At 33.2% G+C, this 14,253-nt stretch overlaps 1 protein-coding gene and 1 pseudogene across 1 annotated transcript in view; one reads left to right on the plus strand and one right to left on the minus strand.

The window, feature by feature from the left end:
* LOC123799478 (uncharacterized) overlaps positions 1-14,253 on the plus strand; it is a 50,555-nt gene that overhangs the window by 14,327 nt on the left and 21,975 nt on the right. The window lies entirely within an intron of this gene.
* LOC148107843 (vimentin pseudogene) lies at positions 3,296-7,674 on the minus strand (annotated as a pseudogene).

Genomic DNA, 14,253 nt, shown 5'->3' on the forward strand with positions numbered 1-14,253 from the left:
GTAGAACCAAAAAGGAAGCATTTAATCCTTTTATGTTGTTTCAAAGTTATGATCTCAAAGATCATTCAGTTTTGAGCATTTGAACCTCTATAAACTAGTTTACAAAGCTTATGGAGTAAGTTATGTCAGGGAGCAGGGACCAAAAAAAAAAAAAAAAAGTGCAGAATCTTCCTGAATTTTCTAAACTTAAAGAATTCGATCTCTTAGCTTTCAAGAGTTTTATATGAAGCCACCATGAATAATAATCTTTGCTTCAGGGAAAGTGTCCAAAAGTTTTGTTAAATCAAATTTACCCTTGATCTGAAGGAGGCAATTATAATGATGTCATTTCTTGAATTATCTTAAATAAATTTAGAATCTGAAAGAACCATAATGATTGGTGAGCTCATACAGATTAAGGGCAGCTACAAATACCAGTAAGGACATCCCCTCCCATTTTTCATCGCCCAGGCCATTCTCCTTCTGCACAGAGTAGTTCATCAAGTATTTTTATTTCTTTATACTTCACCTGTTCCTAAAAGTATGTATTTTATATTACAGTACATGACTTCAGTAGTAGGTGAACAAAGGCCTAGATAGATAGAAAATAGATAGATAAAAAATGTTTGCTAGATGTGCTCCATAAAATAGTCTTTAAAAATTATGGGGACCCTCAAAGACAAAAACATTCCAACTATCATACAACTAAAATTGTTACTATCTTATTGGTAAAATTTAGAATCACTTCCCTTAAAATGTTGTATAAAATCTGGCTTTCAAATTTAAAATCCAGAGTTATTTTAATGTGGAAAGTTCAGTGAGTATTATAGTGGTATCTCCTACTATTTTGACTTTTTTTGATTTTCAAGCACGCACCCACCCACCTACACCCCCCCCACACACACACATTGGTCATTTGCCCTATTGCTTGACATGTATTTTCTCTTATGATTTTAAGTTTTTATTTTTCTTTTCAATTACTCAGGTTTCAATTAACATCTCAATGATTTAACATTTAGCACACTGATTTATAATAATTACAATACTTAAAGTTTTTGTCATAAATGTATGAAATTGGGTTATTTACTGACAGGTTTTTTTACATGAATATAATTCATTAGTACAAATGATTATTTTTCTTTTATTTTTAAGAGTCTATAGATTGAAATACTGAGTTTTTTTTTGTTTTGTTTTGTTTTGTTTTTTTACCTTTTAGCTTTATTCACTATGTTTTTCTTAATCCCACTAAATGAAAGGATTCAGGTCTAGTGATGTCTAATTCCAAGCCGATGCATAATTGCAACTACCCTACCATTATACAAAGAATGATATTATTTATACTTCAGTACTCATTCAATTTAACTAAAACGATTTAAAAATTATACTTGACTGAGTTGAAACATTTTCACACCTGAAAGTCTTCCAATATGTTAAGTCCTGTTCTTTCTTTGAGGCTCTTATATTTATATTTTTATTTCTTACATCTAAGAAATGGTGACTTTAGCAATGCCTTAAATTAGATTCCCCTCAAAACCTTTATTAGCTTAATAGATCTCAGTTTTATGAAGTCTAACCAAGATCCCATTTCCTCCTTACGATATTCTCCCTGGTTTCTGATAATACTCAGAGCATTATCTGTTTTTGTTCCATGTTATTTTTTTCTGATACACATATTTAACTTCAAATATTAGAGAGTTTCTTCTACTAATCAGTGAAGTAAATTATGGCCTTTTTAAAAAAAAAGATTTTGTTTATTTATTTGATAGAGAGTGCGCATGCACGAGCAGGGAAGGGGGAGAGGGAAAAGCGGGCTCCCCACTGAGCAGGGAGCCTGATGTGTGGGGCTCAATCCCAGGGTCCTGAGCCGAAGCCATGACGCTTAACTGACTGAGCCACCCAGGTGCCCAGTTATGGCCTTTTGAATTTGATTTCAGACTACTAGAACATTCTTTAAAAGGGCAAGTATAAGAAGACCTGCTCACACATGTAGACATGCAGGTGTATCACATTAATACTTATGGACAACTTAGAAAAAACTTAAAAAAACAGAAAGGAATAATTTAAATAAAATGGAATATTAGGCAGTATTAAAAATGATGATATGTACTGAAATGAGACTCCACAGTTTGAGAAGCTAAATAAAAGTATATAAAAACATGCATTTGACATATTTTACTGAGCATTAAAATGGTATATCATAAAAATAACATAAAATAAAATTTGCTCATAAATACAAAAAACTCCAAAATTGTGTTTATATTTTTGTATGTATTTAGTAATAAACTTGTATTTATGCATAATATAACTAGTAAAGATAAAAAATTAATTTTCTTTCATTCTAGAAAGCTTGGATTATACAGAATTCAAACAATAAAATTAAGATTAACCACAATGTCTAATGGTTTAAGATCTTTTTTTGACTTTTATCAAAAATTCTGCTCAAGATTTTTAATTTTGCCAAAGAACTTCAAAGCAGAGAAACAAGACACACTTAATCAGATCTCTCTGGAAAAATCTTAGTCAGTGTAGCAATTTCCCCTTAATTTTTGAGCAAATATGCCAGGAATTCTAACTGCTAGCTTCTTTGTGCCACTTTTGAAATTATGTGTTTACCAATTCTTACTTAAGGATTTCAGTGTTCTTCGTACATGACCAGCTTAGCACAGTGCCATGTCACCTTCACATTTGATGTCTGTCCCTCCTGTGGTCAACAGTTAGTTAGTAGATTAGGTTGTTTCCTGTGTAGAATTTTCCCATATATTACCTTGCAGATTTTCTTACAGATTTTTCATCTATTTTTGGGTGTGGAAATGTCCATATATTTTTCATTACATTCTGGGGAATTAGACACAAATTCCAAAAGTGATTTCTGTTCTTCATCTGTGTTAGACAGCAGTTTCTTTCAGTTAAATCTTTCTGTTGGGTGTGTGTGTGTGTGTGTGTGTGTGTGTGTGTGTGTGAGAGAGAGAGACTATTGCTTGCCTTATTTTATTTTTGAGTTTTCCAAAAATTTATTGAAGCAGAAACAAGTTGGTCAGATACTTGTTGGTAAAAAGTAGTTCTAATGGTGTTCAAAAATACTTTTCAGAAAGTATTCTAGCACAAGTGTTCTTCATAAACTAGATTATGTTGTAAACTTTTTTTTCTAAATCTTTCAGGAGTGTTAGTTCTTAAGACCTAGAGATTATTCCTATTCCAAATCTATCTTGTACTCCTGAAAAACTGCAGAAAGTCACTTGAAAGCTGTTTCTTTAAGATAAGGATTTCTTTTTTATTTTTGCCGGTAGTATATTACTGCACCGAGTGTGTGTAATTTTCACTGAAGGTTGTTGTGATGCTGTGAAGTTTCATTGATAACCTGCCCAGCTCTAGTTTCAACCATCTCAATCAGAAGTATCCTTTCTGATTGAGTGTCAGCCAGAGGGAGTGAATCCAGATTGGTTTCCCTCAGGTTCAGGGAAGAAGCTTTTGGAAGGGGCAGAGCCATCCTGCTCTCCTGCTTTCTGGCAGCTTCATATAGGTGGCAATCTCACTGCCAAGAGCCATCTTGTAACATTCAGCAGCTCTTGGTATTCCCAAAGGTGACCTTCTTTCATGTTCGAAATCTCCCCCAGCAGGCAGCCAGTGGTGTCTTGGTAGTTAGCTTCAATGGCATTCACGTGGATTTCACGCACCTGGCATTCCAGGGACCCATCAGTTCCTTTGAGTGCATCCACTTCACAGGTGAGGGACTGCACCTGCTGCCGGTGCTTATCTGACTCCTGCTTCGCCTGGCGTAGGGCATCATTGTCCAGTTCGCAGCTTCAGAGAGGTCAGCAAACTTGGACGTGTACCCTTCCTCAGCCTCCTGAAGCTTCTCCACACCCACGCTTTCACACTGCTGGAGCACATCACTCAGGGCTTGTCTGCTTATTTTAAACTTAGTTTTACTTACAATGAAAATTTTGAGATCTAAATTTATTTTATTTCCATATGTTTTTCTCTCTCTTATTGATATCCTTTTAGAAGGACATGCTTGGAATTTAGATAAATATTTGTTTTCTAAGTATCATTAGCTTTAGGTGAATGTCGCCGTGTATCTCAGTAACGTAACCATCATTCCTTGTGCTGCCAGATCATTTCATGAGGCCTCTTATAGTATTTGTTTACACAGTAACTTTTTGTTAGTTATAGTTTTATTACTGATGCTTGCCAACTGTCTATGGTAATTTATTTAAACATCTTCCCTCGCTCTTGGTATGTGCATATGTAAAATCATACTTAATGAAAGCCACATTGCAGGGATTAGGATTTTATGAGATATGTGTATGGCACTGAATCTGTACATAGTTCCCTGAACACGTTTGTATCATTTATCTGTGCTCTCTCTCCCTATATTTTTCCACTCATCTCCACCCTTTACCGTATCATAAAATTTTCCTGTTCTTTTTTGTAAAATCATTCCCAAGCTTCTTTATTTCTCCCATACATGATACACAGAAGGAAAATTTTTGAACTAATATGCCTTTATTTAGATTTTTAGAAGTCATATCTTTATTCAGTGCAAAAGACATTAGTATTGTGCGTGGGGGAATTAAAAATATCCTGCCCAATAACCCTCCTTTGTTTGTTCATATCTTTATATTTTCCAAATGTCAGGCTCCAGTTGAAGATTTGGAGGTGATTTTACTTTGTTAATTTTTATGATAAATATATGTACATTTAAAAAATATATATATACTTTATTGTATATGAAATCTTTTTGTAGAAAGGATTTGAAGTTAAGTGCAAATTAAATAGATGCACATTTATATACACACATGCGTGCACATTTATGTATTTGAAGACTTAGCAGCAGAAAATAAAGATCATAAAAAGGAGGAGAGAGAAACATCCCTGAAGGGTAAAGTAACTGAATATTAAATTCATTTCTGAAAATTATTATAGATAGGAACATTCAGTAAGCTAATATGAATCATTTGGTATAATAATCAGAATAAAAGCATATTGATTTCTACCAAGAAATGATGTTTTCATGCCATCAAGTTATAAAAGAACTATTTTGTAGGAATGTTTTTAGTCAAAGTTAAGCAACGTGTTAGGTAATGTCATCAGGAGAGAGTTAAAATATGGAAGTGACAATTTCTTTGCATGACCTTTGGGGATGCAGACCATTAGAAGTAGATCAACTGAGTTTCTAACCTTCCCTTTAAGACATTTCCCACCACAAGTTACATAAAGATTGACCTTGGCTCTTTGATTTGTTTGTACTAAACTCTATGAAACGAGTCAATGTGTTGACATTTTCAGTGCTATCAGTTTGGATACAATCAAATTGTTGGACTTATAATGACGTAGTTAATAAATAAATGTCATTGACAAATTAAATACAAGCCTACTTTCTAAAATTAAAAAAAAATTGGTTGTTTCTGAAGAAGACCTTTGCCTATGTATGTGAAAATCTTTTTATCAAAAATTTTTAGTTGAATGTTTTACTTATTTTCTTGCAATGTTTTTAAAAAACATTTCTAAATTCTAACAAATGACTTGGTCCCAACATGGCTATTTTATGAGAGACATATTTTAAGTTGAGGATATATGTATTAAAATTAGAGGTATATTTATATTGATAAAGAGAGAGTAGGTACTAAAAATAAAGAGACCATTTTTTTTTCTTAAGGATATTTCACTCTTCATTGGGTTAGCATATTTTCTAAGGCAAGAGCCATGAAATAAATTTTCTTCCTTATGTAGGTAGGCTCGACATCAATTTTTGTTTACAATTTGAAACTTTTATTTTGCTGCCTAGCTTTATTTTTAAATAAGGCAAGCTGTGCTAGATTTAAGAAATATAATGTTGAGCTACCTTTATGTGTGTTTTCTTCAATAGTAATTATTTATATTTATCACAAATATGTTATAGTTTTCTTGTTGTTCATCTCCTTACAATTCTTCTATAAAAGGTAGCATCCTGCTCTAAAATAATTAAAATGATTTATATATCATTATAGAAGAATTAAAGATATGAATAGAAAAATCATAAATATAATAAAAATGAATTAGTATATAAATATATTCTTAACCTTCCTAATAATGCATGAAGTACAAATAAAAACAATAGTACAGTCTTTTCTAATACAACAATTTTGCAAATTAAAAAAAAATCAGTGCTGACCCAATAAGTAGTCAGAAGTCAATTCTTTTTTTTAAAGAATTATTTATTTATTTTGGGAGGGAGGGGCAGTGGGAGAGGGTGAAATAGAATCCCAAGTAGACTCTCTGTTGAGAGCAGAGCTTGATGTAAGGCTCTATCCCAAGACCCCAAGATCATGACCTGAGCAAAAGAGTCAGAGGCTCAACTCACTGAGCCACCCAGGTGTCCCACAAGTGAATTCTATTCATAGACAATGTGGAGTGTGAAATGATATAACTTTTGGGAAGATAAATTATAAATGTATCATTAAATATTAATGCATATACTGTACTAATTACATTTTTTGCAATTTATTCTATATATTTTCATGAGTGAGAAATTGTATAAAATATTATAATATCTATAATAGTGGGAAGAATAATAAAGTAAGTTAACAGTGCTTTCCTTCTCAGAAAATTTATTTTATTTATTAATGCTATACATAGACGTAACTCAAAAGAACTAATCAAATAGGCCAAGATGATAAATACGTAGAAAGCTCAATATATTGATCTTCATGAGATGCATTTGTAACTGTAACTTCAACTATCCTTTTGTTGATATTATCATGAACCCAGTCATGTTACCCCAGATTCTAACTAGCTTCTGCGAAGTGCATGCCACCCTCATGTGAAGTTAATCTGTAGCACTTGCTTACACAATCTGTGTGACATAGGAAATAACTCAATAAAAATTTAGCTTTTATTGTCATCATCATCACCATCATCTATGTGACTTTCCTTGATCATCACTTTTCATACACACACACATACATTTAAAGCTAAATGGAACTTTTAATATTTTCCAAAATAGAAGGAAGTATTATACCTGCAAGAGACACTTAGAATATTTTGATAGATATGTAAGTAGTCTTAGCATAAGAAATTTTTATCTTTGAAATAAATATCTAAATTTTGTATTTTTAAGAGCATAGAAAGATAATGCCACAGACACTGAACTGTCTAAATCATCTCTATTTTCATCCTTCAGTTATACATAAAGACCAAGCTAAGTATTCTGATTGTCTTCCGTAAGACTTTATTGAGTGTCGTATCTTGTTCAGTGAATAGCAGAAGGATGGAGGCTGGGGAAGGATGAATGTGGAGACTAATGTTTTTCGTTATCTTTGTAGCATGGCTATTGCCCCATTCCAAAATTTTAAATGGATACAGTTGTCATAAAGACAAAGCAAAACAATAAAGAAAAAAATCTGACTAAAATATAAAACCTCTGTAGCTGTCACAAAGTACAAAGTAAAACAATCAGCAGTGAGTTGGAGGCATCCTCTCACAGATATTTTAGTCCGTATGATGACTGACTATAGAAAAGAATAGTAAATAAGGAATATCTTAGTTTGAATTTTGCAGTGTATCTCGGTTAACCTACCACCTACTGGTGTTCCATGCTTCTAATTCAGAATTATGACTTCCTGAAAAAAGATTCAGGAAAAGCTCACCTCTAGTGAGAAGTTCATCAACTTTTTTTTGTCTTTTTGTCATCTTTCTTTACCTCTGTTCTACCATTTATTCACTAAGGAGTGTGTATCTATATTCATTTTCACCTTTCTGCTTGAGGAATTTAAATGTCAATACATTTCTACATCTATCTAGTGATCTACATGAGACAGTGACACTATATTTTCATGGAGTGGATAGGTGTGTTTGTGGGTGGGGTGGGGTGGGTGGAGGTGAGGTTATATAATTTGGCACCAGACAAATAAATGTGCTCAGATGCTATTTTTCCTATACTACTTATTCCCTTAGTGTACACTGACGAACATAAGGACAAAGACCAATATATTAAGGATTGCAGAACAGAAATAAAGGTAGAACTTGAAATATTGAGTAGCTTCCCCATCCATGGATTTCCTGCCCTTGCATTTTTTGATACATAAGAAAAACAGTACCTTATTTGTTTAGCTTAAGTCTAATGCATCCTTTAGAAATATAATAGATCTCTTATGTAGCATTATTGACCTATCAGTGATGTTAATTTGCCATGCGTGTTTCTTTAGCTAGCTAAATATTATACAAAATATATTCTGATATGCATTTGTGATGTTATGAACAAAATAAAAATGCACTAATAGTATAATATATGGTAGTGTGTGTGTGTGTGAGTGTGTGTGTGTGTGTGTGTATTGCAATTCATGAGTACAGCTATCTTCCTGGGACACAGAGATAGAAGTTAAAGGACTAACTGGAAAGGGACAGGCGCTAAGGAAGGCGTGAGATACATTTCTTCTTGGAAAACACTAATCCCATTTAGATATTATAGGGTAGTTGGGCAGAGGAAGTGGGATGAGATAATAAATTTCCAAAATTAATGAAAATATTTACCTAGGGACATTCTGGAAGAGTGCTCTTTATAGAGTGTGATAGATGATAACATAAAACTGTTTCCACACAATATTCTAGATAATTAGCTTAATAATGAATTAGGTAATAGTCATTTCCAGTCATGAAAAGATTTGGTCCACAGTTCTGATGAATGGCTGTGTCACATTTAGCAGTTTAGGAGTTATCTATAGATCCATGCTGAAGATTAATGCAGATTACATTTATTTGTCCCTAACTATTTAAGAGGTTAACCTTCAACTAGATTTTCCCAAGCACCATGGCAAGAAAGATCTGGAATAGGACTCAAGGAAAATGTACAAAGGACAATACTGTCAAGTGTCTGCTCCAACAAAATTAAAGATAAATGTATTTCCTTTACGTACCCACCACTCCTGAAAGAGTAAACAGTCATCAAAAATCCAAGTAATGGCATTCTTAAAAGTTTGATGCTTTGTCAAAAAAAAAAAAAAAAAAACCCGAAAAACAAAAGACTATGTTTGTTTACTTTCTTTCATGCTGGGATGAATTTGTTTATCTCCCCTTGCCCCATCTCCTCTTCTAAGAGAAATGACGTACTACATGGATGTGAAATAGTTGTCCAAGAAAACTGATTAACTCAAGAACAACAAAAAAATTCATTTGGCTCATTTTATTTAAGTAACACTGTTCTGAAAGGAAGGTTTTGGATTACTCTGCTTTAAAAAATCTGCTAGAAACCACTTCAGACAATGAAAATACCTGATAAAGATTAAATATACTTTTGTTTTATTTTCAGATTGGAATAACTCTAATTGACCTTGTCTCCAAGTAACAGATATGGCAGACCTTGAGGACTACCCTGAGTCTATCTGGACTTGTGTATAGGTGGCTCACCATTTCACTTGGGAAACAGACACAGGCATAGCCACAATAGAAATAGCATTTATTTCTGTGAACTTCTTCCTTCTTACACTAAAGCAGATACCTCAAATGAGACCAATTATAGGACTTTATCTAAAAATTTTGGCTAAAATAACTATCCATACTGCCATTAATGGCTATTTTATGTGTTATCAATTGGGAAATTCAGAATAATAAACAAGAAACAAAATTGCAGTTGCTCAGAAAAGAGAGATCAGGATAAGAAATCTAAGCCCTGGTTTAGAAAAATCCTATGAATACTATTCTGAATTATTGAACTTCTAAAATTGTGTCTGTATGATTTCTTTTTAATATTCAAACTTCCATATGAAATATTTTCAATGATTTAGGGTTTATGAATACCTATGAATCAATTTCATTGCTTTGATGTGTAACATATCAATCTCATTACACTGACTCATATATGGTATATTTTCTATTAATTCCTATAAAAGTCACTCTGGAGTTAAATATTTAAAAATAGAAGCTACAGCACACATTCTGTTTCAAAAATATGAACCAAAATTGTTCTTAGGATGTTTCTTTGAGGAATACTTTGGGGGTTTTATTTTATGTTATTTCAAAACATTTTCCCAGTATTAAGTTAAAAAATAAATCCATTATTCACATTCTTTTAGAATTGGATTAAGGGAATTATCAGTGAATTTCATTTTACTAAATAGACAAAATTATGTAGTGGGAACAACTTCGTTAGAGCAACACATTTAGACTCAAAACAGAATTTTAAAAAAAAGATTTATTTATTTATTTGAGAGAGCGCTTGTGCACGCACACGCAAGTGGGAGAAGGGGCAAAGGGAGAGAATCACCATGCAGACTGCCTGCCCAGAGCAGAGCCTGACATGGACTTGATCCCATGACCCATGAGATCATGACCTGAGCCAAAACCAACCAACTGAGCCATACAGGTGCCCCTCAAAACAGAATTTTAATTCACTGTCCTCTAGCTTTCTACCTATTACTCAGTTCCCTCTATGGAAACTAAATATCCACCAAACCTCTATCTGAAACTTCTGGAGAGTTTTTAAAATAAGTTGTTTTTAATCAGCTACAAATTCCTCTGTAATTGTCACTAATTTGTTCTTATTTTGTCATCAGGAGAAGGACCAACACTACTTTACTCCCTGTGTGGCCTTTTTCCAGTATACGTTCTTAGCTGGACATCGTTTTTCTTTATAGATAGTCCCAAATAAATCTCAGGATCCATTAATACATAAAACTTACAGGTCTTTTTTTTCCTCATTCAGTGAGAAAACTAATAATAAATTAGTTTCTTATCACTTCATGATCCCTTGAATCTTTGGATTCGATTGTACACGGAAGGTCTATTTCCAAAATTGCAAGATTATTTTTATTAAGACTGGATACTTGAACTGATTCCAAAGAGTTGTATTTGGAAAAACTTTTTTAAAAGATTTTTTTTTAAATTTATTTGAGTGAGAGAGCACAAGAGTGCGGTAAGGGGCAGAGGGAGAAGCAGACCTCCACTGAGCAGGGAGCCCAACTCAGGGCTTGATCCCTGCTGGGATCATGACCTGAGTCAGAGGCAGACGCTTAACCTACTGAGCCACCCAGGTGCCCCATGGAACAATTTTTAAAGATAATGGGAAAGATTGCTCAGTTGTTCCTTTCATATAGATTTTAAGACTAGCTTCTAAGTTAGATTATTAATATGTGACTATGCTTCTATTGCTTCTACAAATATAAAAACTAGGAAAACTCAAAGTTTTTTACACATGTATTCTAGGAGTGACTTATTTCACAGCTGATGTCACACCCCTACTCAGATTGACTGAGTTTAACTCTTTCCCCACTTTTAAGTGAAAAAAAAAATGATGTGACCATGAATAACTGGGGCAATTGTCACAGTACCAGAAAGTGAATTGAGATTTTTAGATCCAAAGTAACAAAAAACCTTTGAAATGATAAATTGCCTCTATATTTATAGTTTTGTAAATAAAGAGAATTCTTATAAAGAACAGTGAAGCTCCTGCTAAAGTTTTTTATTTTTTAAAGCCTTAGAAAGGGCAAAAATAGAACTGACGATAATGATAAAGCAAAAATTTTGACATCTCATATCAGTTTGAATGGCATGTTATGTTGCTTTCCTGTAAGATGAATCCTAAGGTAAAAAATATTCCTTTTTGGATTCAAATATGCAATTGTGTGTATTTTTTGATATTTCTGTTTGAAGAGGAAAGATCAAGGTTGCAAAAAAATTTGATTTTTCTGAAAAAGTCATTATGTTGGCAAGGGTGAGAAAATTTTTGTTTTATTAGGCAGGTCCTCATCAAAGGAAATGTAGTCTATTCTTGAGGGGATGAACGTTACCTCAGTATATACGGTTAATTGAGCTTCTTAGATCTGCAGGTTTATAGTTTTCATTAAACTGGAAGATTTTTTTGTATTACTTCTTCAAGTATTTTTCCTGATCCTTTTCACGTAGGGATTCCAATTATATGTATGTATATTAGGCTGTTTGAAATTGATCCATGGCTCACTGATTCTCTGTTTATGTTTTATTTTCTAATCTCTCTCTCTCTTCTTAGTCTGTATTTTATTCTAGATAGTTTCTATTGTTATGTCTTCAAGTTCATTAGTATTTTCTTCTGCAGTGACTGATCTGCCCTTTTTCTCAGCTATTGCATGTGTTATTGCAAACAATGTTTATTTCTCTGTTTGTCTAAAGTTTGATTTAGATTATGGTTTGGATTTTCTACATCCTCCATTCAAAATCTCAGCATTCCTCTACCTTCTTGAACCATATATAGTTCAAGTTATAGTTATATAGTTATAATAACTGCTTGCATGTTCTTGTTTATTAATTCTATCACTTGTGCCATTTCTGGGTCTCTTTCTATTGGAATAAATTTTCACCTTCTTATGGATTGTCTGTTTCTTTGCATACAGATAATTTTTTATTGAATACCAACTGCTGTGAATTTTGCTTTCTTGGGTATTGGATATTTTCATATCCCTATAAATATTCTTGATCTTGTTCTGAAGCACAGTTATTTTGAAAACATTTGATTCCCTAGAGGCTTGCTTTTAAAATCTGTTAGATTTTAAAATCTAGCAGTGCAGCCATGAATTTATGACTAATTTTGCCCCACTACCTAGCCAAAACCCTTTGATAACCCTACTTGATGCTCTCTGAATCATGAGTTGTTTTCCATTTTGGCTTGTCACAACAAGAATTATTCCTGACTTTGGTTTTGTTTCAGATTAAGTGGTAATATAATCCTTATTGACTGTTCTTTCACTGGTCTGGGTTAGTTTCCTCACCATTATATGTGAATCATTTCTCAGCTAAGAGCTCTAGGGTGACTGTGTTTGCAGATCTCTGGAGCCCTCTCTTCTGTGGTATTCTGCACAAGAGACTCTAGCCACCTTGACTTCTACAGATACCCAGTTCTCCTTCTAGATAATTGCATTTTTACCATGGGGACTTTTGAGATTTCCTTTCTGCATATTGGTCACATGTTCTTGACCTCTTCTGGTTTTAATTCACTATGTATGTTGTCTCTGTTAAGTTCCTATTGCTTTTCAATTCAGCTTCTCTCTTGAAACCTGCATAAGCTATAGGTAAAATATTAGGAAGAGTTCACATAGTTGGTTATTTACTCCCTCTAAACTGCTGCTGTTGTTTTTCTCTTGCTATTTAACTTTGAATTCTATTACACAATGATTCCTTGTTACATTATGTTAACATTTCAATTATTTTTCATGTTATTGTGGCAGAAGGTAAAAACTTATTCCAGGTTTTGCATTATTTTAAGCCAGGGGTAGGCAAGCTACCACCTATAAGCCATATCTGGCCTTCAATCAGGTTTGTAAATAAAGTTTCATTGCTTGTTTGAATACGTATTGCTCATGGTTGCTTTCACATTATATTGTCAACACTGAATAGCTGTGACACAGCTCATTTTACATCTAGCAAAATCTAAAATATTTACATTCTGGTCCTTTACAAAAAAATGTCTGCCAACCCTGTTTTAGGCTTATGTATGTGTGTGTTGGGGGACACTTGTATATATTTAGTGTTTATATATCAAAGCCAAAGTGTTTTTGGACTTAGTATCAAAGCATCTGAATTAAAATTCAGCTGTAAAGCTTATCAACTATTTAATTTTATCCAGGTTACTTGACCTGCTTAACACAGCCTAATTTCAAAATGGAAATATTATACATTTAATACTTATAATTAGGAAAAATGATAAAATGCATTGAAATTACTTCATAGTACTTATTCAGTAAAGCCCCTTATTTCCCCCATTACTAAAATGAAGCTCATGAAAAACAAGATAGGGGATATATATGTTTCCTTTACAAAATAGAAAATATGTACATCTGAAACATCATTAGATTGGAAGTTCGTTCTCTTTCATTGTTGTCTAGGTGTCAATGTTAACCTCTAAATTCTTAAATTCGTAGAAGAGGCAAGTACTCCTACACAATCTTTAACAAGGACCTGATTTTTAGACTGAAGCCTTTGGTAAATAGATCATTTCATAGCTGTGGGATAGCTATGGGATAGCTTCTTATAACTCTGGACATGCTTTATAGCAAAAATCTTTTTCTTTTTTTTTCCCAAAAATCCTCGTTTAAAGATCGTTTTCTCTTTCCATTTTTTCTTTTGTAGTTTTATTTACCATTCTGTGCATATTGTTTCAGATACCCAGAGACCTAAGTGAGAATATCAGTCATGAGCTGGGCTGTGGTACATCTGCGCCCACATCATTTCTGTGTCCTCCCCCACTTTTACATTTTAAGCACTAAAAAATCAATGTTCACATTTAAGTTATTCAAACAGGCCATTTCCCTGCGTGATAACTCTCTCTCT

The sequence above is a fragment of the Ursus americanus genome, chromosome 24 (genome assembly GCF_024610735.1).
Source record: "Ursus americanus isolate L20-20 chromosome 24, mUrsAme1.1.p, whole genome shotgun sequence".
Lineage (NCBI taxonomy): Eukaryota > Metazoa > Chordata > Mammalia > Carnivora > Ursidae > Ursus > Ursus americanus.